General features: G+C 47.9%; 1 long non-coding RNA gene across 2 annotated transcripts in view; it reads right to left on the bottom strand.

Annotated features, from left to right (window-relative positions):
* The window catches only part of LOC119967618, a 330773-nt gene extending 312540 nt beyond the window's left edge, over nucleotides 1-18233 (bottom strand). For both annotated transcript variants that reach the window (XR_005461026.1, XR_005461027.1), the window contains exons 1-3: nucleotides 18065-18233; nucleotides 6399-6459; nucleotides 6239-6274 (exon numbers count right to left, since the gene is read on the bottom strand). This is a non-coding gene — a long non-coding RNA (uncharacterized LOC119967618). The remainder of the gene's footprint in view (nucleotides 1-6238; nucleotides 6275-6398; nucleotides 6460-18064) is intronic.
* Between the last annotated feature and the right edge of the window lie 7759 nt (nucleotides 18234-25992).

Below are 25992 nucleotides of genomic sequence, written 5' to 3'. Positions count from 1 at the left end.
TTATATCCCGAAAAGTCCCCAAACTCCGCTAGTATTTCCATTACCTCCGGCATTCCCCCTTCCGGGTCCGCCACATATAACAACAAATCATCCGCATAGAGTGATACCCGATGTTCCTCCCCTCCCCTTGTCAGTCCTCTCCACCCCCCTGAACCCCTCAGTGCCATCGCCAACGGTTCGATCGCTAATGCAAATAGTAAGGGGGATAGGGGGCATCCCTGCCTGGTACCTCGATGGAGCCCAAAATACTCTGACCTCCTCCCGTTTGTAACCACACTCGCCATCGGGGCCGAATACAACAGCTTCACCCACTTGATAAATCCCTCCCCAAACCCAAACCGTTCCAGCGTCTCCCACAGGTATTCCCACTCCACCCTATCGAATGCCTTCTCCGCATCCAGTGCTACCACTATCTCAGCCTCCCCCTCCACTGCTGGCATCATAATCACATTCAACAGTCTCCGGACATTTGTGTTAAGTTGTCGTCCCTTTACGAACCCCGTCTGGTCCTCATGGATTACCCCTGGCACACAATCCTCTATTCTGGTTGCCAGGACCTTTGCCAACAGTTTGGCATCTACATTCAAGAGGGAGATGGGCCTGTAGGACCCGCACTGTACAGGGTCTTTGTCCCGCTTCAGGATCAAGGAGATCAGGGCCTGTGACATTGTCGGGGGCAGAACCCCCCCCTCTCGCGCCTCATTGAAGGCTCGCACCAGCACTGGACCCACCAAGTCCACATACTTCTTATAAAATTCCACCGGGAACCCATCCGGCCCCGGCGCCTTCCCCGCCTGCATCTGGCCTATCCCTTTAACTAGCTCCTGCAGCTCTATCGGCGCCCCCAGCCCCTCCACCCGTTCCTCCTGGACCTTTGGGAACCTCAATCTATCGAGGAAGTTCTCCATTCCCCCCCTCCTCCTGGGCGGCTCAGACCGGTACAATTCCCTGTAGAAATCCCTGAAGACCCCGTTCACCTCTTGCCCCTCCTGCACTACGTTCCCTCCCTTCTCTCTCACTCCCCCAATCTCTCTGGCTGCATCTCGCTTGCGCAGCTGGTGTGCTAGCATCCTGCTCGCCTTTTCCCCGTACTCATAGACCGCACCCTGTGCCCTTCTCCATTGCGTCTCCGCCTTCCTAGTGGTCAGTAGGTCAAACTGGGCCTGTAAACTGCGCCGCTCCCTCAACAGCCCCTCCTCTGGTGTCTCCGCATATCTCCTGTCCACTTCTATAAGTTCCCCCACCAGTCTCTCCCTCTCCTGCCTCTCCTTCCTTTCTCTGTGTGCCCTTATGGAGATCAGCTCTCCTCTGATCACTGCTTTCAGGGCCTCCCAGACTACCCCCACCTTCACCTCGCCCGTGTCGTTCGTGCCCAGATATCTCTCAATGCCCTTCCGGACCCTTCCGCACACCTCATCGTCCGCCAGCAGCCCCACATCCAGGCGCCACAACGGGCGCTGGTCCCGTGCTTCCCCCAGTTCTACCTCTACCCAGTGTGGTGCATGGTCCGAAATCGCAATGGCCGAGTACTCCGTGTCCTGCACTCTCGAAATCAGCCCCCTGCTCAGTACAAAAAAGTCTATTCTGGAGTACACCCTGTGGACGTGGGAGAAAAAAGAATACTCCCTCGCCCTTGGCCTGCCAAATCTCCAAGGGTCTACCCCCCCCATCTGCTCCATGAACCCCCTTAGCACCTCTGCCGCTGCCGGCCTCCTATTCGTCCTGGAACTCGATCTGTCCAGCCCAGGGTCGAGCACTGTATTGAAGTCCCCCCCCATGATCAGGCCCCCTGCCTCCAGACCCGGAATGAGGCCCAACAGGCGCCTCATAAAACCCGCGTCATCCCAATTCGGGGCATACACATTCACCAGCACCACATTCTCTCCCTGCAGCCTACCCTTCACCATCACGTACCTACCCTCCTTATCTGCTACCACCTGCGCCGCCACGAACGACACCCTCTTTCCCACCAAAATCGCCACCCCCCCGGTTCTTTGCGTCCAAGCCTGAGTGGAACACCTGTCCCACCCACCCCCTTCTCAGGCGTACCTGGTCTACTACTCTCAAGTGAGTCTCCTGCAACATTGCCACATCCGCCTGCAGTCCCTTTAGGTGTGAAAAAACCCTTGATCTCTTGACCGGCCCATTCAGCCCCCTCACGTTCCAAGTAATCAACCGGGTCGCGGAGCGACCCGTCCCTTTCCCCTGTCTATTAGCCATGTCCTGTCCCCTGTTCGCCCCGGGCCGACCCTCCCCTTCTGACCCGTTCCCCATGGCGATGGCCCCCCCCCCCCCTCTCCTCCCGTTCTTCCCTTCCCGTCCTCGGCCTTTCCAGCAGCAACCCGGTATCCCCCCCTAACCCCCCTTCCCCCCACCCCCCCCCCTGGCTAGGACCCCTCCTAGCCGCGGTGTATCCACCATCGTACTCCCGAGAGTCAGCTGGTTTTCGCTGACCCGGCTGCCCCTGCCACACTCCGACTCCTCCCGATGTGGGGGGGGAGGGGCCTCCCCCCCCCCCTTGCCATCCCTCTCTGACCCCGCTTCAGCGCGGGAAGAGCCGCCATTGCTGGCCACACCCCATTCTTCTCTCCTCCCCCTTCCTCCGTCCCGCGCGCGGGAAACAGGGGAAAGCCCGCGCTTTCGCCCGGCCACACCCTACCCCGCCATCTTCAATTCCACCCCCGTCCCCATCCAAGCCCCTAAAAAAGCCCCCTTAAAACGAGAGGAAGAAAAAAGAGAAAAAGAAAACACGCATAACCAACTTGCACCCCCCCCGTCCCGCCTCCCCAACTTAACAATATAACAATATAAATAACAAATCTCAAATAAATACATAAATACATAACTATGCCTGCATAACTAAATAACTACCCAATAATAACGTATTTAACCATCACCCTCCATCGAACAGAACAGTAACCATAACCCTTAAAGAACAGATCAAAAAACAGTAAAAAAGCCCCCCCTACAACAACAATAATTAAGGGAAGTTGGCAACGGGAAGAGACACACACAAAGGAACAAAGAAACCCCCCATAACACAAGTTTCAAAGAAACCAAACGATCCATCAACTTTAACCAAGTTCCGACCTGGCCTAAGAAAGACATGGGCCACTTGATCAGTCAAGGGTACTCGGGCGGCCTCGACCGCCGGCGTTCCCAAGTTCTAGTTCAGGTCCAGCTTTTCCTCCCGAACAAAAGTCCATGCCTCCTCTGGGGTCTCAAAGTAATGGTGCTGGTCCTTGTAGGTGACCCACAAGCGCGCTGGCTGCAGCATTCCGAACTTGATCCTCTTTGCGTGCAGCACCGCCTTCGTCCGGTTAAACCGGGCCCGCCGCTTTGCCACCTCCGCACTCCAGTCCTGATATATCCGCACCGTCGAATTCTCCCATTTGCTGCTTTTCTCCCTCTTGGCCCACCTCAGCACTTTCTCCCGATCACAGAAACGCTGGAATCGCACCAGCACCGCCCTCGGGGGCTCGTTCGCCCTAGGCCGCCTAGCCATGACCCGATATGCTTCTTCCAGCTCCAGGGGCGATGGACCGGCCCCCTCTCCCATCAGGGAGCTCAGCATCTCCGCTACATATTTCGGGAGATCAGGCCCCTCCAGGCCTTCTGCTAGGCCCAGGATCCTCAAGTTCTTCCGCCTCATTCGAGTGTCCAGCTCCTCAAAGCGGCTCTGCCATTTCAGGTGGAGTGCCTCGTGCACCTCCACCTTTCCCACGAGGACCGTGGCCTCCTCCTCCCTTGCAGTCATCTCCTGCTGCAGCTCTCTTATCGACGCCTCTTGGGTCGCCTGGGCCCCCATCAGCCTTGTGGTCGTCGCGTTCATAGACTCTAAGAGTTCCACTTTCAGCTCCGTAAAACACCGGAGGAGAGCGGCCTGCTGCTCCTCCGCCCATTTTCTCCAATCTTCTAGTGCGCCACCGGCCGCCATTTTGGTCCTCTTCCCCCGCTTTTTTCGGGGAGCTGCTGCCGCTTTTTTTGTCGCCCCACTCCGAGTACCGACCATAAAGTTGGTCTCACTCTCCTCAGGGAGCCTTCCCCCACCGGGATTCGTCTTTACAGTACCGTCGGGGCCCTCCAATCGGCCCTTAAACACCTTTGTCGCAGGAGCTGCCAAATGTGCGACTTAGCTGGTCATAGCCGCAACCGGAAGTCGATGGATCAAATTATAATTGGGTTGAAAGGAGTGCAGTTTATTTTATTTAGATGACTTTTCTTTCAGTTGTTCATGGGATGAGGGCGTCGCTAGCTGGGCTAGCATTTATTGCCCATCTCTGAGAGCATTTAGGAGCCAGCCATGCTCCATGCTGTGGATCTGGAATCACATGGAGGCCAGATCAGGTAAGGACAAGAGTGAACCAGATGGGTTTTTACAACAATCGACAATGGTTTGATTAGACTTTTAATTCCAGATTTTATTTTTTATCAAATTCAAATTTCACCATCTGACATGGTGGGATTCGAACCTGGTCACCAGAGCATTACCCTGGGTCTCTGGATTACCAGATCCAACGACAATACCAGTGCGCCACCGCCTCCCCACATATTCATCAATGATTCAAGTGAAAAGAAACACTTAGGAGAATTTGGAATCTACTCGGAGAGTTAAAAAAGAAAAGTGTGAACGAGAGGCCACAGAGATAGGTTCAGAGGCGGTCGGTTTAAAACTGAGATGAGGAGGAACTACTTGCCGCAGAGGGTGGTGAATTTGTGGAACTCGCTGCCCCATAGTGCGGTGGAGTCTGAGTCACTAAATGATTTCATGAAGGATATAGATATATTTCTGATAAAACAAAACAGGTTAATGGGATCTGAGGAACAGGTAGGGAGGTGGATTTGAGACCAGGAAGAGATCAGCCATGATCTGATTGAATGGCGGACCAGGCTCGAAGGGTTGAATGGCCTACTTCTGCTTTTAATTCCTATGTTCTTTTGTGAATTTTTCAAGTCACCATAAATTACCTAGGTCATATAATCGACAAAGTTGGCTTCTACAGGAATCCAAAGAAAATTCAGCAATCTTAGGAACACCACGTCTTCAAAATGTGACACAATTAAGGTCATTTTTAGGATTCATCAATGACAAAGAACAAAACGAACAAACAACAGTACAGCACAGGAACAGGCCCTTTGGCACTCCAAGGCTGCGCCTATCTAGACCAACCGCCTGTAACTTTCTATACCTCGTCTGTTCATATGTCCATATAGATAAGTCTTAAAGGTTGCTAATGTATCTGCCTCAACCACCTCACTTGGCTGTGCATTCCAGGCCATCACCATCCTCTGCGCAAAACAACACCCTCCGCCCATCTTCACTGAACCTGTCCCCCCTCACCTTGAACTTGTGCCCCCTTGTAATTGTCATTTACGCCCTAGGACAAAGTCTCCAACTGTTCACCCTATCTATACCCCTCATAATTTTATAAACTTCTATCAGCTCACCCCTCAGCCTATCTAGGGAGAATAATCCCAGTTTATTCACTCTCTCCTCATGGCTAATACCCTCCATATCAGGCAACATCCTGGTAAACTTTTTCTGCACTCTCTCCAAAGCCTCCACGTCCTTCTGGTAGTGTGGCGACCAGAATTGGACACAGCATTCCAAATGTGACCTTACCAATGTTCTGTGTAACTAACATCATTTGCAAAACTTTTTTACTCAATGTCCTGTCTGATGAAGGCAAACATGCCATATGCTTTCTTTACCACCATTTCCACCTGTGCTGCCACTTTTAAGGATCTGTGGACCAGCACGCCCAGATCCCCATGTATGTCTATGCTCCTGATGGTTCTGCCATTTATTTTCTAGCTCCCACCTGAATCGGAGCTACCAAAATGTATCACCTCACATTTGTCTGGGTTAAATTTCATCAGCTATTTCCCAGCCCAATTTTGCAGCCTATCTATATCCTGCTGTATTCTCTGACAATCTTCATCACTATCCTGCAATCTTAGTATCATCCGCAGACTTGCTTAACAGACTGGCTAAGTTTTCTTCCAAGTCATTTATATCTATATTACGAACAGCAGAGGTCCCAGTCTCTCTCCCTCTGTTGGTTGTTAGATTAAAAATTAAATGGTAGCTAGACCCTTAATAAAAATTTACTGCTGTTGCTTTCACGGAAAGGCCCCCAGATAGGTCTCCTGGTTACGACAGATTAGTATAACATATGAAATCTAGCTTGCTACCCTCTCGCAAGTGTGAGAAGAAAAAAAAGCAAAAAACTCTTACCTTACAAAATGTAGCTCAGAACCTACTCCGGTGAGCCTAGAAATAAAAGGGTTAAGGACATGAGTCACCTGACTTATAGAGAACCAATCAGGAGCCGCTCTCTCTTTTGAAAGTCTGACATCTGCAGAAGGTTCACCTGATGCTCAATTTAAACACTTACCGGTCGCGAGGCTTCGCCCTCCGGACACTGCTCCCGCAATTGCCGGCTGCTCCTGGGATTCCTGTAACAAGTTCCCGAGCGAGACTCACTTATTATGGTAAATTTGTGTTGAATTTAGCAATACAATTAATTCATTTACATTCTTTGGTATTTGCCAAAAAGGCATGGCACTGGTCAGCAGAATACAAAAGTGGGCAGCATGGTGGCGCAGTGGTTAGCATTGCTGCCTCACAGCGCTGAGGTCCCAGGTTCGATCCCGGCTCTAAGTCACTGTCCGTGTGGAGTTTGCACATTCTCCCCATCTATGTGTGGGTTTCACCCCCTCAACCCAAAGATGTACAGGTAGGTGGATTGGCCATGCTAAATTGCCCCTTAATTGGGAAAAAAGAATTGGGTACTATAAATTTATTAAAGAAAATACAAAAGTGCATACAAGGATGTAAAATAAGCCTTTACAGAAGTCAGAAAAGTTGTTTCACTATGATCCCAAACTGAAGTTGCAACTTGCATGCAATGCCTCACCCTATGGGTTTGGTGCACTAGTCTTGCACATTATGCCTTCAGGAGAGGAACGACTGATAATATTTTCTTCACAAACTCTCTTACTAGCGCAGTAATGAATTACGCTCAGGTAAAAAAAAGGCTTTGAGCATCATTTTCGGTGTAAGAAGGTTCCACCATTACCTTTATGTTCGTCATTTTACTCTTTAGATAGATCATCGACACTTGGCCACAATCTTTGGGCCATATAAAGGTATATCTTCTTTGCCAGCTAGTAGATGAAAAGGATGGTCATTGATATTGTCGACACATGTACAATATCCAATATCAAGTCAGAGCAACATTCAAATGCTGGTGCTTTGTCACGATTGCTGTTACAGGTCAAGCATGACCCTAAAGAACATTTCATCAATATTTTATATTTCTCACTTATGGATAGTGTGCCTGTGACTTCATCTCAAGTTCAAAAATATACAAGAACCGATCCAGTGATGGGGAAGGTGATGGGCTTGGTCCAAAAAGAAGTCTGTCAGACATTCATCGGAAAAATCCAGAACTCAAGCCCTACATCACAAGAAGACTTGAGTTGGCAGTGCAGAATGGAGTTCTATTATGGGGAATCTGGGTGATTATTCCTCCCTGCTTAGTAGACAGTGTGGTGAATTATAAACCTAGTAATTCACACTGTGTTGTATTATATGTACTGTGTCCTTGTGGGCTCTGTATATGAGCCGTTGCGCGGCTCTGCCCATAGGGGGAGATGAGGAGTTTGTACTGGGCTCCACCCTTGGCTCCCCCATGGCTCCTCCCACTAACCAGAAGTATAAAGCTTTGCAGTCATGAGCCTGCCGCCAGTTCATCTCGTCGCAGACAGGCTCTGTTGTAAGACTATTAAAACCACTGTTCACTTCCAATCACGCGTCTTGTGAATTGATGGTCTCATCAGACAGTAAGTAGTAGTAGTAGAGTCCTTGACCAACTGCATGATGGACATCCTGGTGTGGTGAGGATGAAGGAACTGGCACACAGTTAGTTTTGCCAGCCGGGATTAGATTCTCAAATTGAAGAGAAAGTAGGGCAATGTGCAGAACTGAGGAACACTCCACCATTACAACCATTCCACCGGTGGGAATGGCTGACAAAACCATGGCAGACAATACACATAGATTCTGCTAGCCCATTGGATGACCAGGGAGGATAGCTTCTCTTCAGGAGGTTAACTGATGTGGTCAGAGGCGTGGGAGTTAGATTGGATGTATCTGTGATTTGTAGAAGGAACAGGCTTATTGGGCTGATTGTTTCCTTATGTTCTTATTTTTTTTGTACCAATATTGCTTGTGGTAATTGCTTTTGGAAATTATTCTTTCACCTTTTGATCCGACTCTGATAGTCTTCCTCTTGTAATTAAGTGACTTGGTCACTGTTAGTGCAACACAACAGGTGGGTTTTCCTCTCCCACCCAAGTTAATGGGCGTTTGAATGGTTCACTGCATTTTCCAGCCCCATCACCTCCACAACAATTAAGCCCAACCTGACTGTCAAAAGACAATGAAGAATTATCACCTGAAGCAATATGATAATTGCAATTAGGAGGAGTTATAGTTAACTGCAGTCTCCTTGAGCCTTGCTTGATCCCCTGACTAGGGTTCAGTCCAGAGGACGGGTTAGAAATATAGCATACAGCCTCTTTATAATTTTTAATGTACCTCCTGAAAGCAGATTGGTTATTGGCCCAGCAAACACACCCCCATGCCCCACCCCTCCACCTTCTTCTGTTTAAACTGGAAGCGGACATGTTGGAGGCAGGTTACGGTTGGGTTTGAGACTTTTGAAAAAATTTAATCTTCATTAGTGTCACAAGTAGGCTTACATTAACACTGCAATGAAGTTACTGTGAAAAGCCCCTAGTCGCCACACTCTGGCGCCTGTTCGGGTACAAAGAGGGAGAATTCAGAATGTCCAAATCATCTAACAGTATGTCTTTCGGGACTTGTGAGAGGAAACCGGAGCACCCGGAGGAAACCCACACAGACACGGGGAGAATGTGTATGACCTGCACAGACAGTGACCCAAGCCGGGAATCGAACTAGGATTTAACATTCCAGCTGACAAGGACCCACTTTTTTGAAAAAATTGTAATTATTACACTCTAAGTGTACAACAAATTTCATAAGTAATAAATGCAGCTAAGTAGAGAATGAGTTGGGTTTTGTGGTCAGCAGTTAGCAAGTGATACCTGCCGTGCATTAGGTCTACATTTGGTCATTGACTTTCTTTGGGGATGTGTGCATGGCAAATTGCTTCAGCAACCCATCCAAAAAGCACGTCACCTTCTGCAGGGCATCGAGACCTGTAGGAATTGGACAAGCAATCACGTGTCTCCTTAATCAATCAGATTGAAGAATCATCAATACATAGAGAGTCGGAACTAGTCACTGTCAGTTAGAATAATGAATGTTCATATTTACTGCCATAAAGAGAGAACTGACATTTATGCAGCAATGGTCATCGAACATAACAAACCAAAACAATGAAGAAACTCTGAGTCATGAAAGAATGTCACAATCACCACTATTCCTGCTTAATTAAGTTTGAGCAATCACTGACTTCCTGCCAAAACCTCTGACACCATGTACTGTAAATATAAGTCAGCGTGTTTGTTCACAGACACACCCCTGCAGATGGACAATTCGTAACCCGACTAAATCCATATTACCTGCAGAATGTGATGCTCCCACTGCGTACACAGGGGGAAGGCTCACTCTTTTCATTCTTCACCACATTACTTTGGGAAAACTCTTTGACCTTGGCTTGATGTAAGGATATAAGAACATAAGGAGGAGTAGGCCATGTGGTATTTTGAGCCTGCTCCACCATTTAGCACAATCATGGCTAACCTTCAACCTCAATTCCACTTTCCTGCCAATACCCTTTGGTTCCCAGAGAGACCAAAAATCTGTCTCTTGCGGCCTTAAGTATATTCAATGATGAAGCATCCACTAGCCTCTGGGGTAGAGAATTCCAAAGGTTGATAATCTGAGTGAAGAAATTTCTCCTGTCCAAATTGATTAGCCCTTTATCCTGAGTCTGTGCTCCTGCATTTTAAATTTTCCAGCTAGGGAAACCAGCCTCTTAGTGTCTATGCTTTTGAGCATCTTCAGAATGTAATCCAGTGGCTTCTAAGAAAAACTTCATTTTATTTTTACTTAAGCAATGGTTTTTGCCGAAGGATTTTAAAATAGAAATCGGGACGTGATTTACCTGGCCTATTAGCCGTGGGGCAAATCCCGTCATGGCCAGTAAATATTGCTGGAGGCCATAAACAGGATTTGCCCCGGTGAGATTTTGGAACGTGAGCTTCCCAGGTCCTCCCCGATGATGGGATTAGATTCATGCCCAGGAAGGGCATGGAACTGATTAACATGAATTCAAATCCATTAGCATCTACTTAGCGGGGTTAATGTCACATCTTCGGCCCTCATCGAATCTTCTCATCCACCAGGCATGGCGTCAGGCTGGCGTGAATGTTTACTGCTTTTTAAAAACATGATTCAGGTGCCATGACCTCCAAGAGGGAGTTAGGATGGGAGCACCACTGTCTCCATTGAGCACCACCAGGGAGTCCAAAGGGACAGAGACCACTGAGCAGCTTCGGTGAGGAGTGGGGAGTTGGGGGGGTTTGGATGCGGGGATCGGGAGTTTCCAGGGAGCTGGGGGGGGGGGGGGGGGAGAGTCAGGGATTTTCGGTGGGGCTTGAGAGGTTTTGACTCCAGAAGAGGAGCACCAAGAAACCAAAGGTGATTCAAATGAACCAGAAATAACTCCAGAAGAGGAGCACAAAGAGATCACAGATGATTCAAGTGAATCAGAAATGACTCTAGAAGAGGAGTACCAAGGAGGCAAAGAAGAGGAATCAAATCCACCACAAATGACTGATGTCACCAACATCAATGCAATGTCAGATCATTCTCACAATTCTAAAGAAGAAACGCTCAATGTAACAGATACCACAAAGGTCACTGACATCAATAACTGTGACAATGACTCACATCATCCAAACGGAACACTCATTGAGCGCAACAGGAACAACAAAAATCACAAGAAGCAGAGCAGAAACAAGAACAACAACAACGAAAACAACATGCAGCGCAACAAGAGCAACAACAACAAGAAGAAGCACTGCAGAAACAAGAACAATGACAGTAACATCAAAAAATACAACAACAACAACAAAACCAACAAGAAGCATAACAAAAGCAGAAACAACAAGCACGACAAATACAACAACAAGAACAACAACAACAAGAACGACAACGAAAATGACCAAGACAGAAACAACAAAAACAACGGCAACAAAAACAACAAAGACAGACACGACAGAAACAACGACAATGAAACAACAATCTGTACAACATGGTACAACTCTGCACATGAAGGACAATACCACAGCACATTGCGAAACAATGACAAGACTACAAACATGCCAAAGCATGAGAAAGAATCCCACAAATTCACATCTGCTCCAGAACAAGCAAGCACGCCAGCTTTCAAGGCAGATGACACACTAGATAATACCGTAAGCACAGGAAAAAGTCCAGGTCAGGCAACAGTGTAACACAGAATCACTACCTGAAAGTATAGAAAAAAGAAGAAAGTCTAAATCAGACAACAAAGTGATTCGACCATTTGAACACCTCATGATGACTTGATGGTCACTTAAACACAAGAACACTGACGACGTTCACAAAGAAATAATGGCATCAACATCACCACTTCAACAACAGAAGAAGAAAGCAACTCAACCAAACAAATTCATAAAGTTTGGACTCACAATTTGTTTTATTAAGATTGGACTCATAAATATTAATTGGCTTTGTATAATCATCAAGATCATCACAACTTGTACATAACATCATTTGTCTACCTATTTCACGCAAGCAGAAAACAACCTAAGAGACTAAATGTATTCACATTTGTTGGACTAACTCATTGATTTTATGTAATGCATTTGCAAACTGTATCCATTATGTTTGTTCATCATTCTTTACAACATACAGAAAATATGTAACATGAAAGAAAGGGGGATGTAGTGATCTCTATATGTGCATGTACACAAGGGATTAATGTGTAGTCAATAGCACCACATGATCACTAGAGGGCCAGACCAACAGGGTATAAAAAGGCAACCACATTGGGTCTCTCTCTCTCTCTCTTTTGGGTGCAATGTGACCAGGGCAATAGCAGACTAGTTCAGATGGCTAATGGAGTAACGTATAGTTACCGTAGTTAGATCTTGTTAACATTATTACTAGTATCAAAGTTAAAGTAAATAACTCATGCAATTATTGATATATTTACTCAATAAACCTTTTGTTACTACTGGACGAGTTTGAGTCTTCTTCATTGAGATTCAAAAGACCACATCACTAACCAAGGTTTGAGTAGCACCTGTTACCTACCACACAGGTAACAAACAGTGCCCTCTAACGTTCCTGAGACTCATGCTCGTGACACCATTGGCCTCAAGAGTTAACCAAGAGTTAACCATTCACAATGTCCGCTCCCCACAGTCTCAAAGTTTAGAAATGGGATGAATTCTCAGCATTCAGAGTTTAAAGCTTAGTGGCACGGGATCAAGAGGCAATGGGGTCGCTTTTCTGCCAGGTTCCCAACGCCTGCCAGTCAGGACCCAGCAAGATGGACATAACCATCCAGTTGACCTTCAACAGGCAGGATGAGGGAGCACGTGAGCCTCCTGTAAGAGCCCCAGTGGTAGTGAGCTTAAGGGAGGTGAAACCCAGATGGAAGGCGGCAGGTTAGTTTAAGTGGGCAAGGGCGTAGGCCAGGGTCAGTCATGGCCTAGAGATGGGAGGGCAACGGAGCTGTTAATGTGTGATCGTGCCAGTGAAGATCTGGGACTGGCTGCTACAGGTCTGGAAGGCCAATGGATCAGGGGAGATAATGGTGTCAACATCTGTGACACCGACCTGACTCTCTCTCTCTTATATCTCGCAGGATTCTGATTTATATCGGCATGGAGCCAGTAGAGCTGGTCATCCTACTAATCGATGTGCTAGAGGAGCACAGACTCTAGCAGCAATGTGTAGTGGCTCTGGGAGAAGACCCTACAGAGCAAGACCAGGGGCTGCAGGACAGGATCAGGGCCAGAGGCTGCAGTAGTATTTCACAAGCATCGGCCCATAAATGTATCCATGAGGTGAGGGATACGCACGGGCTCTGGACTACATTCACTGTGACCTGGCCCAGGTCCGGCAGGATGAGAGGGTTATGGGCTTTGGACGCATAACTGGTCTGCCTCAGGTGCAGAGAATGATTAACTGCACCTATGTTACCCTCTGTGCCCCATGACCTCAGTGAATTCCCTTAATTAACCATAAGGGGTTTCATTCCCTCAATAACCAGCTGATCTGCAACCATCAAATGCGTTTCTGTAACATGTGTGCCCATTTTCTATGGACTGTGCAAGACAGCTACATCTTTGGCTAGCCACAGGTCCCTGGAATCTTCCAGGCTCCAGGGGTGTACCTCTTCCCTTTGTGGACCCCAGCGGAGGCCAGGTAGAGTGAGGCTCACAGCGCGACCTCAGCTGTCATCGATCGGTGCATTGACCTGTTCAAGATGCATTCTGCTGCATTGACGGGTTCAGTGGGGCCCTAAAATACAGCCCCTAGACGGTCTCCCGCATTGGCGTGGTCTGCTGATCCCTCCACAACCTGGTGTTGCATTGGTGGGGAGGAGTTTCCTGAGGATGACCTCGAGGAGAGGAACGTGTCTTCGGACAAGGAGGACTTTCCCGTGAGGGCACTGTGGAAGAGCCTGCTGAGGAGCCTGAGGATGGAGGCCTGGCAGGGGCGAGGGTGCAAATGGGCAGGAGGGCTAGGGATACCCTCATCGCCTCCTGTAACATCTCCTCCGAGGTTGCGACAAGGGTGGGCGGTGGGATACTGCTGGTGGACAGGCCAGGCTATTCGGATGATGTTTCTGCAAGGTAAGGGACATGGTATTAGTACTTGGCCAGTTCAAGCGTTCGTACTACACACAGATTGGTCACCTGGATGAAAGTACAGTAGCTTCTCACTTTTCTCTTGTAGGCCCTCATTCGTCTCAAAATAGGTCCGGCCTTGCTCCTGCCCTGAGAGAAAAAGTAGCTTTCTGGCTGACAGCGTGACCCCCCCCCCACTCCCTTCCTCCAGGACCTCATGACTCGATTGTGGCCGAGATAGCGATAAGCAGAGTTCTGGGCAGGGGAGTCCTTGAGTGCCTGTTGCCCGGTCACTGCAGGAGGGCGGTGATGACTTGCAGTGAGGAATGGTCTGTAATGCTCCTCAACCACTGCTTATGTTTGACTCGTGTCTGTCTGCTGCTGGCGCTCTAACTCCCCTGCTCATGTCTGAGTGAGGTTCTGCCTTACGTCCCTTTGTCCCTTTGCTCTAGAGGGGGATTAAGGACAAGGGTCTAGGGTGCACTGAATCATGCCTAAGTGCTATCATTGCGATTGAAACATTGGCACTGAGGGGGCGTAACCATGTGGTGGACATGGAGGCCGACTGAGAACACCTGCCTCCCAAAGGGGAGAAGCATTATGGGCTGGGAGTAGGTGATTCTGAGCTGTTAAGTTGGTGAGCAACAATAATATTTAATATAGTGCCAGTAACAATGTCCCCCTACTGCTAGATTTGCTGGGCACTCCCAGGGTCTCCTCGGTGGAAGACCCCAGCATGTGCTCCAGCGGATTCTTCTCCCTCTGGGTGCTCATGTGCGCCTGAATTACTCCATAGGATGGAAGGGCAACTAGAGTGAGATCCAGAAGCCTCAACATCATCTCGAACCGCTAGTCCTGGTGGCCCACCATTGCCTGAACCATAAGGTTGAAGCCATGGTCCTCTGGGACACAGCCACTCGATGGAGTTATCCTGTCATGGATCTGACCTCTTTCCCCCCCAGGTTTGCACTGAGGGTGCCATCCTTGCATTATTGGCCTGGGTGCCATGCATTGCCGGCACCATCTCCTGCGACAGACGGCTGTGGGACTCCTCCATTCGGCCTTACAGTCAAAGGAGTGTCACTGACACCCCTTCCAGGCATTCCCGCTCTGCCGTTCATCTCATGCAGCTGAGGGAAAAACATGTCCAGAGGCACGGGGCCTGGCTGGGGCACAGCTGAGTCCTGGGATCCAACAGACCTCCGACTGTCCTATCCCTGGGACATTTCCTGCCTCCACCTGATATGCATCAGAAACAGAGTGGTGCTCACCAGATAGTGACCCAGATGCCTCCCTGCTAAGATTGCCCACCTAGGTGTGTGACAGGTGGACAGTGTTGATGATAGCCATGAATTTCTTTGGTGTCCTCCTCCGACACCCCCTCCCAGGATGTGACAAGAGACATTGCTGGTGGACAGGCCAGTCTATTCGGATGATGTTTCTGCAAGGTAAGGGACATGGTTTTAGTACATGGCCAGGTCAAGGGTTCATACTACACACAGATTGGTCACCTGGATGAAGGTCCAGTAGCTTCTCACTTTTCTCTCGTAGACCTACATCGCTCTCAACATAGAGTCTTGCTCCTCTCCTGAGAGCTTCAGCGCTCTCTCCTTGAAAGGAGTCAGGGCCTTCAGCTCAGGCATCTCAACACACTTCTTCTCCTGGCCATTGTGGGCAAGCTTATCTTGCAGGAACACCAATGGAGATGATATGAGCTGGCCGCCTGGGGTCAGATGTCAATTATACTTGGCATGTGTGTGCACAGCACGTATGCAGGGAGGGATTCTGAAGGGGGGTGTGAAGAAGCTTGTGGGAGGTCGGGTGCTGGGGCATTGCGAGTTGGCAGCATGTGGGTTGAGGGTCGATGGCAAGGTGGATTGCAGAGAGGATCCAGGCAGCACTTACCCTAGTAAAAGGTCATTCATCTTCTTGTGACATTACACCCCTGTCCTCTTGTGCAGCCTGCTGACACTGACCAGTGCCGTGACCAACTTCCAGGCAGGGTGTTTTATCTTGCTGGAGGATCTCCTGCATGCACGAGGGTACATTGTTGCCCATCTCTCCTCCACAGCATCCAGTATATGGGTGAGAGCCCACTCCATGAGTTGAGGAGCTGTTTTCCTCGCTGCCATTCGCCTGGCTTGAATGGGAGCAAGTGCAGTGGAGCCGCTTAATGCCCCCTGCATTGAAGTGCTCAAATGACCACCCGGAGCGGAAGAATCAGATGCTTTGTTTTTCAGACACATTTGTTTTCAACGTGGGGAATATTTACTTCAAAGTGCCTAAAAATGGCAGTCCGGATCGTGCTGCCAGGGCTGGTGGGAGTCACACCAGTTTTTGTGACAAGAGTGACGCTTGACCAAATTTTGGGAAAATTCCACCCTTTAAGTCTTTAATCTATATACAACCACTTTGTGAATGTAGTCACTGCCCCCATTGACCAGATTTTCTTGTTATGAATCTGTTTCATCTCAAACAATACAATTTAAGAAAGATATTTACAGCTTCTGCTTGAAGTTACTATGATTCACATTCTAGATTAAAGAAAGCCATTCGGAGATGCAAAATAAGTAGATTTTAAGGAGAAAAGTGAGGTTCATAGGAGCTTAGCCAGTGAAGTCCAGAGTGCGAGGCTTTAGGCAGCTTGAGGCACAGCCAGTAGTCATGACTGTTGTGAAGGGAGGAGAATTTTAAATGTAGGAAATCAAAATGACACAATTAGATTATGTTTGAAAGACTTTGGACTGTATACTGGGCTGTGACGCCTATAAAAATTCAACATTCACACATCTGATTTTGCCTCGAGAAGCGAATTCGAGAGATGAACAAGGGTTACGATGATGCTGCATGGTTCTTCATTAGTGTTTGATAGTAATTCATACTCTTGTGTATAAATGTATAGTCGCTACCATATTTTCATTAGGACGTTTTCATTTAGCATCTATTTCAATCTCCATAAAATTGCTTGCGTTTTCCCGTCTCAGCTCATCTGACACTGAAACCCTCATTCTATAGAATCCCTACAGTGCAGAAGGAGGCCATTCAGCCCATTGAGTCTGCACCAACCTTCTGAAAGACCACTCTACCTAGGCCCACTCATGAGCCCTATTCCCAAAACCCCACCTGCACATCTTTGGACACTTGAGGGGCAATTTCAGCATGGCTAGTCCACCTAATTTGCACATCTTTTGGACATGCCTTTGTTACTCCAGACTTGGCTATTCCGGTACACCCCTGGCTGGTCTCCCACATTCTACCTCCAGAAATGTGAGATCATCCAAAGCGTTGCTGGCCCGGTCTTAACACCCTCCAGATCCTGTTCACCTATCACCTCTGCTCACTGAACTGCAATGGCTCCCAGTCAAGCAACATCTTGAATTTAAATTTCTGTTCCTTGTTTACAAATCCCTCCATGGGATTTCCCCTTCCCTCCCTCTGTAAACTTCTCAAGTCTCGCACCTCTCTGAGAGATATCTGAGCTGCTCACATTCTGGCCTCTTGAACTCCATGATTTAAATCAATCCACTATTGATGGTTGTGCCTTCAGTTGTCTGAGCTCCAAGCTCGAGAATACCCTCCCTAAACCTCTCTGTACCTCTGCCTCACATTTTGCCTTTAAGACATTCCTTAAAACCTATCTTCTCAAGCTAACATGCCGTTTGGTGTCTGTCATATTTTGTTTTATAATGCTCCTATGAGGTGCCATGGGATGTTTTATTGCATCAAAGGAATTGTACAATAATAACTTATTGTTTACAGTAAAAGAAACAGAGATAACAGAATGCGCAATGTTCCAATGATAGGCATCGTAGGGGGAAGTAACATTGAAAAACACTGACACCATTTGCCGTGAGCACAGGTTGACATTCTTGTTAAAAAAAATATTTACTTACAATATTGCCACATGTAATAGAGCAAATCTTCAACATCACTTTGTATTCCCTAATGCTGACACTGAATTGGCGATTCTATTTTGGCCCATCGCAGGGCATTATTAGTTTAAATTTTCATAATTAATCTTGTCAGACAGATCTTACTTCAAGCTTATATAATTTGGGAGATGTTAAAAGAATGGTTCTACAATGTAGCACAAATGTATATACAAAGGAAACTTGCACTGGATATATTTTACCGCAGGAGCTTTTTTGTATTTGTTACTCACCAGCTTACGTATTGGGACTCAACTCACAAACTAGATAAAAATGTGATCTCCTTCCATGGAACTGTTCGTACATCCTTTATTTTCTTAGAAACCACATTGATCTAATATGTCAGGTTGTATCGTGGAGCCAAATTCTGGTCTGCTAGAGTCAACGTATCTTCACTTTACCTGCCCTTTACGGTCAACGTTCCTTATTTCCTATTGAAAAATTAATGATTAACTTTCTTTAGAACCTGGTGTACTTGGTAACACCTAGAATTACGCAACTTTCAGGCTCTTGTAGACTTTCATTAACCTTCAATTCATGCAGCAGAGTGAATGCATACTTTAATAAAGTATTTAAGCTACTTCTTGCTGAGGTAACAAAACAAATAAGTAATCATTATTGAAAGATATGACTTTGATATGAACAGCACAAAATTCTGACATACATCTCACACTGTAATGAAGAGTGCAGGAGAGCATGCCAGGGGCAGAACAAGGTCTACCTAAAAATGAGGTGTCAACCTGGTGAAGCTACAACACAGAACTACTTGGATGACACAAGTAACATGTCATATACAGGGCTAAGTGATTCCACAACCAACGGATCAGATCTAAACTCTGCAGGCCTGCCATATCCAGTCTTGAATAGTGGTGGACAATTAAACAACTCACTGGAGGAAGAGGCTCCACAAATATCCCCATCCTCAATGATGGAGGAGCCCAGCACATCATCATGAAAATAAGGCTGAAACGTTCACAACAATCTTCAGCCAGAAGTGCCAAGAGGATGATCAGTGTCGGCCTCCTGCAGATGACCCCAGCATCACAGATGCCAGTCTTTAGCCAATTTGATTCACCCCACGTGATATCAAGAAACAGCAGAATGCATTGGATACTACAAAGGCTTTGAGCACCAACAATATTCCAGCAATAGTACTTGTACTCCTGAACTTGCCGCATCCCTAGCCAAGTTATTCCAATACAGTTACAACATTGGCATCTACCCGGCAATATGGAAAATTGCCCAGCTATCTCCTGTACACAAAAAGCAGGACAGATCCAACCTGGCCAATTACTGCCCCATCCGTCTACGCTCAAGCATCAGTAAATTGAATTGATTCTAGAGGTGAGATGTCAAGGCAGCATTTGACCAAGATTGGCATCAAAGAACCTTCAATAGCACCTTCCAAATCTGCAGTCTCTACCAGGGGACAGCAAAACTGGAGTCAATAGAATGAAGGGGGAAAGCTATCCACTGGTTGGAGTTCATACCTGGCAGAAAGGAAGGAAGGTTGTGGTTGTCAGAGGTCAATCATCTCAGTTGTAGCACACAATGGCAGGAGTCTTCGGCCCAACCACCTTCAGCTGCTTCATCAATGATCTTCCTTCTATCAGAAGATCAGATGTGGGAATGTTTGCGAACAATTTCACAATATTCAGCCAATTCACAACTCCACAGATGCTGAAGCAGTCTGTGTCCAAATGCAGCAAGACCTATACAATATCCAGAGTTTGGCTGACAATTGGCAAGCGTACCACACAAATGTCAAGCAATGACCTTCTCCAACAATAGAAAATCTAACCATTTCTCCTTTGCATTCAATGGAATTACCATCACTGCATCTTGACTATCAACATCCTGGGGGTTACCATTAACCAGTAAATGAACTGAAAGGCTGTGGTTACAAGAGTAGGTCAGAGGCAGAATTCTGTGGTGCTAAGCTCACCTCCTGACTCTGGAAACCTCTTCAGCACCAGAAGGCACGAGTCAGGAGTATCATGGAATATTTATCACTTCCTCAAGAAGTTCAACACCATCCAAGACAAAACAACCTGTTTGATTGATGCACATCCGTCACATTAAAACATTCACTCCCTCCACTACTGACACACAATGGCAGCAGTGTGTCCCATCCACAAGATACACCGCAGCAACTCACCAAGACTCCTTCAATAGCACCTTCCAAATCTGCAGTCTCTACCAGGGGACAGCATCACCTGCAGGTTTCCCTCCAAGCCACACACCATCCTGTCTTGGAAATATTTTGCAGTTCCATCATTATTGCTGGGGAAAACTCCTGGAACTCCCTTCCTAATAATGCTGCAGGTGTACCTACACCACATAGACTGATGCAGTTCAATAAGGCGGTTCACCACCATCTTCTGAAGGGCAAGGGAAGCACGGCAGCACATGTGGATAGCACTGTGGCTTTGCAGCTCCAGGGTCCCAGGTTCGATTCCCCACTGGGTCACTATCTGTGCGGAGTTTGCACATTCTCCCCGTGTTTGCGTGGGTTTTTTCCGGGTGCTCCGGTTTCCTCCCACCGTCCAAAGACGTGCAGGTTAGGTGGATTGGCCATGCTAAATTACCCTTAGTGACCAGAAAGGTTAGGAGGGGTTATTGGGTTACGGGGATGGGGTGGAAGTGAGGGCTTAAGTGGGTCGGTGCAGACTTGATGGGCCGAATGGCCTCCTTCGGCACTGTATGTCCTATGTTCTAATTAGGGATGGGCAGTAGATGCTGGGCTAGCAAGCAACACCTAAATCTAATGAAAGAATAAATAATAAAAAAAGAGAATTATTTGCGACCAGTGTTGGGAAATGGAGACTTGACTTGTTGCAGGATATAGAACAGTACAGCACAGAACAGGCCCTTCGGCCCTCGATGTTGTGCCGAGCAATGATCACCCTACTCAAACCCACGCATCCACCCTATACCTGTAACCCAACAACCCCCCCCCTTAACCTTACTTTTTAGGACACTACGGGCAATTTAGCATGGCCAATCCACCTAACCCGCACATCTTTGGACTGTGGGAGGAAACCAGAGCACCCGGAGGAAACCCACGCACACACGGGGAGGACGTGCAGACTCCTCACAGACAGTGACCCAGCCGGGAATCGAACCTGGGACCCTGGAGCTGTGAAGCATTTATGCTAACCACCATGCTACCGTGCTGCCCCCATGCTACCGTGCTGCCCAAATTGCTTTGTGTTTATGGTATCGAAAAGGAGGTTGATGGAGGAAGGGTAAAAAGTGACTCTTGCATGTGGTTGTTAGATAGGGCACCTGGTGGAACCCAGGTGAACATTGTAATAATGAGGAAATCTGGATATTCCAAGCCCAAAGAAAACATGTCATTAGTGGTGTCATGCCCTCATATCATATCCTCTGCCTCCTCAGCTTCCTTCTCCTTTGTATCTATCTCTGCTTTGGAAATCACTACAAGGATGGGGAAGGAAACTGCAGGGGATGGGTACAATCGAAATGTGGAGCTTTTTCAAGGAACAGCTACTGCGTGTCCTTGATAAGTATGTACCTGTCAGGCAGGGAGGAAGTTGTCGAGCAAGGGAACCGTGGTTTACTAAGGAAGTTGAAGCACTTGTCAAGAGGAAGAAGAAGGCTTATGTTAGGATGAGACATGAAGGCTCAGTTAGGGCACTTGAGAGTTACAAGACAGCCAGGAAGGACCTAAAGGGAGAGTTAAGAAGAGCGAGGAGCGGACACGAAAAGACGTTGGCGGATAGGATCAAGGAAAACCTTAAGGCTTTCTATAGGTATATCAGGAACAAAAGAATGACTAGAGTAAGATTAGGGCCAATCAAGGATAGTAGTGGAAAGTTGTGTGTGGAATCAGAGGAGATAGGGGAAGCGTTAAATGGATATTTTTCGTCAGTATTTACACTGGAGAAAGACAATGTTGTCGAGGAGAACACTCAGGTTCAGTCGACCAGGCTAGATGGAATTGAGGTTCAAAAGGAGGCGGTGTTAGCAATTTTGGAAAATGTCAAAATAGATAAGTCCCCTGGGCCAGATAGGATTTATCCTAGGATTCTCTGGGAAGCCAGGGAGGAGATTGCAGAGCCTTTGTCCTTGATCTTTATGTCGTCTTTGTCAACAGGAATAGTGCCGGATGACTGGAGGATAGCAAATGTTGTCCCCTTGTTCAAGAAGGGGAGTAGAGACAACCCTGGTAATTATAGACCTGTGAGCCTTACTCCGGTTGTGGGTAAAATGTTGGAAAAGGTTATAAGAGATAGGGTTTATAATCAACTTGAAAAGAACAAGTTGATTAGCGATAGTCAACACGGTTTTGTGAAGGGTAGGTCATGCCTCACAAACCTTATTGAGTTTTTTGAGAAGGTGACCAAACAGGTGGATCAGGGTAAAGCTGTTGATGTGGTGTATATGGATTTCAGTAAGGCGTTTGCTAAGGTTCCCCATGGTAGGCTATTGCAGAAAATAAGGAAGTATGGAATTGAAGGTGATTTAGCGGTTTGGATCAGTAATTGGCTAGCTGAAAGAAGACAGAGGGTGGTAGTTGATGGCAAATGTTCATCCTGGAGTTCAGTTACTAGTGGTGTACCGCAAGGATCTGTTTTGGGGCCACTGCTGTTTGTCATTTTTATAAATGACCTGGAAGAGGGTGTAGAAGGATGGGTTAGTAAATTTGCAGATGACACGAAGGTCGGTGGAGTTGTGGATAGTGCTGAAGGATGTTTTAGGATACAGAGGGACATAGATAAGCTGCAGAGCTGGGCTGAGAGGTGGCAGATGGAGTTTAATGCGGAAAAGTGTGAGGTGGTTCACTTTGGAAGGAGTAACAGGAATGCAGAGTACTGGGCTAATGGCAAGATTCTTGGTAGTGTAGATGAACAGAGAGATCTCGGCATCCAGGTACATAAATCCCTGAAAGTTGCCACCCAGGTTAATAGGGCTGTTAAGAAGGCATATGGTGTGCTAGCCTTTATAAGCAGGGGGATTGAGTTTCGGAACCACAAGGTCATGCTGCAGCTGTACATAACTCTGGTGCGGCCGCACCTGGAGTACTGCGTGCAGTTCTGGTCACCACATTATAGGAAGGATGTGGAAGCTTTGGAAAGGGTTCAGAGGAGATTTACTAGGATGTTGCCTGGTATGGAGGGAAGGTCTTACGAGGAAAGGCTCAGGGAATTGAGGTTGTTTTTGTTAGAGAGGAGAAGGCTGAGAGGTGACTTAATAGAGACATATAAGATAGTCAGAGGGTTAGATAGGGTGGACAGTGAGAGTCTTTTTCCTCGGATGGTGATGACCAACACGAGGGGACATAGCTTTAAATTGAGGGGTGATAGATATAGGACAGATGTCAGAGGCAGTTTCTTTACTCAGAGAGTAGTAGGGGTGTGGAACGCCCTGCCTGCAACAATAGTAGACTCGCCAACTTTAAGGGCATTTAAGTGGTCACTGGATAGACATATGGATGAAAATGGAATAGTGTAGGTCAGATAGGCTTCAGATGGTTTCACAGGTCGGCGCAACATCGAGGGCCGAAGGGCCCGTACTGCGCTGTAGTGTTCTATGTTCTATGTTCTAAGGCTCTGTGTTCTGTTCCTTGATCCTGCTGCAGGTACAATGCCCGGTGTTGGATAACATTATACAGAGTGCAGCATACCACGGCCATCCTGGAGACATTGGCTGGTCATTGAAGAGCACCTCCAAACCTGTTCAGCCACCTGAAGCGAAACTTCAACGTGCCGTGGCTTGTTCAATGACATGATCAGTGATCATATGGTATTCATTATATCACTTCTGTGCTTCATTGCTTTCTGAGAGGTGTCATCAGCCAGGTTTTAAGCATTTTCCCCAAGCAGCCAGCCAGTAGCACTGCTTCCGGACATCAGTGACGGTGGTTTGTGCAGAATGAAAGCATCATGAGAGCTCTGTGAGAATCTTGTGCGTAATTACATATAGATCTTTTATTTGTGGTTGCACGTTGATGGGGTGGAGGCCCTTGCAGTTGACAAACCCTCAGAACTGCTGAACATGTCCAACGCTTCCTGTATTTAGTACAGATTTCCAGCATCTTTTTGTCGAGCCAAATATGGCCTTTCACCCCCTCAATTGCTGCTTTCTTTCTCTGGTGAGTGCCAGGGAGCTCAGAACCCAAAGTTGAACTGAATGGTCCATTTCAATATCACTCTGATCAAACAATTAATGTATATGAAGTGGCTTGTGGTGAATGTGATTCACACTATATATAGTTGCCAATATCACTCCATGTATATATGTTCGTTATCTACCCATTGTAAGTGCAGTTGCACTATCCGACCACCAGGGGGAGTCGCTCTGGGAGTACGCAAGAGTTTGTACTGGGCTCCTCCCTTGGTTTCACCCAGGTCTCCTCCCCCTGGGACCGATGTATAAAGATCAGTGCCTTAGAGCCAGCCTGCCAGTTCACCTGAAGTTCAACGACGAATAGGCTGGCTCTATTGTAAGTGTATTAAAACCTCTGTTCAGATCCAACTACACGTGTTCGCTGAATTGATGGTTCCTTCAATTTAATACACTTAAGAAGCTGCTGAAGTAAAGCATGGAATCCGCTCTAAAACCAGGACGTCTAGAACTCGATCCGCAGGATGCAGAGGCGAAAGAAACCTTCTGCCACTGGCTGAAATGTTTTAAGGCCTACCTGGCCGAAATCAGCACCGCTGAAACTACGGAGGAACAAAAGCTCAGCCTACTGCACGCAAGGGTAAGCCACAGAATTTCTACACAATTAAATCCAGCCGGTTCCTACACCGCTGCGCTGGCGATTTTGGACAAAATGTATATTAGGCCCATGAATGAGGTCTTTGCCCGCCATGTGTTCACGACTCGCCGACAACGGGCTACTGAAACTTTAGCTGAATTTTCACGCGAGTTGAACAATCTCTCAAATGACTGCAATTACCAGCCCGTAACCGCGGCCGAACATAGGGAGCTTGCTGTGCGGGATGTTTTTGTAGCGGGCCTTCGATCTAGCTATGTACGCCAGAGACTATTAGAAAATGGGGCCCAGGGCTTAGAGACTACCGTAAAGGCTGCTATCACGATGGAAGTTTCCTTCCGCAGCCTCAACTCGTTTCCCGCGGACCCCGCTAACCCCGCATGGGCCCCCGACCTGAGGACCCCCCAAGCCTGTGCCGCAAGGCCCCCCCACTATCGCGCTGCCACAGCCGGTCCTATTGTCCCAGTCAACTACTCAAACTATCTAGCTGCTCCAGCTAATTACTCAGCTCCCCCAGCCAGCTACTCAGCTCGCCAAACCAGTTATTCAACTGCTTCAGCCTGCCACTATTCAGCTCCCCAAACCAGTTATTCAACTGCTCCAGCCTGCCACTTCTGTGGACAAAGCCAGAACCCGCGGCAGCACTACTCAGCCCGATCCGCGACCTGCAGGAGCTGCGGGAAGAAAGGCCACTATGCTAAAATGTGCCTCGGCAGAAGGGCCCCAGCCCTCAACACCCCAACAGTCCAAAAACATCGCCCCCAGCACCAGCAGGCCCACGGGGCCAGAAACGCTGCGGCCTACGCGCGATTCATGGGCCCTAGCTGCATCCCCAGACTCAAACAGCTCATTGGAGGAGTACGACCTCCCCGGGCAGTCACCACATGGCCCGCAACTCAGCGCAGTGTTCCTGCATCAAGCTCGTCAGAACACAGCGGCATCTACGCGACAGGACGCCCGATCAGAAGAATTCGACTCCCCGGGCACCCACCACGCAGCCCGCAACTCAACACGGTCACCCTCGACCAATCTCGCCCAATGCATCTGAGAAATTCGATGACGGAGGTCCAGATCAACGGGTACAACACGTCGTGTCTCTTCGACTCCGGGAGCACAGAGAGCTTCATACACCCAGAGCTGGTAAGACGCTGTTCCCTCCCTATTTATCCCGTCAACCAAACTATCGCCCTCGCTTCGGGCTCCCATTCCATCCAAATTCAAGGCCGCACTACAGCAACGCTAACGATTCGAGGCGCTAGCTATTCCAAATTTAAACTGTACGTCTTGCCCGACCTCTGCGCGCCACTCCTCTTAGGCTTGGATTTCCAATGTAATCTCAAGAGTCTCACCCTCAGCTTCAGCGGGCCCCTGCTCCCACTCACTATCTGCAGCCTCGCCACGCTGCGCATCTCCCTC

This window comes from Scyliorhinus canicula, chromosome 6 (genome assembly GCF_902713615.1).
Source record: "Scyliorhinus canicula chromosome 6, sScyCan1.1, whole genome shotgun sequence".
In the NCBI taxonomy this organism is placed as follows: domain Eukaryota; kingdom Metazoa; phylum Chordata; class Chondrichthyes; order Carcharhiniformes; family Scyliorhinidae; genus Scyliorhinus; species Scyliorhinus canicula.
This window is presented reverse-complemented; position numbering and strand designations above follow the sequence as displayed.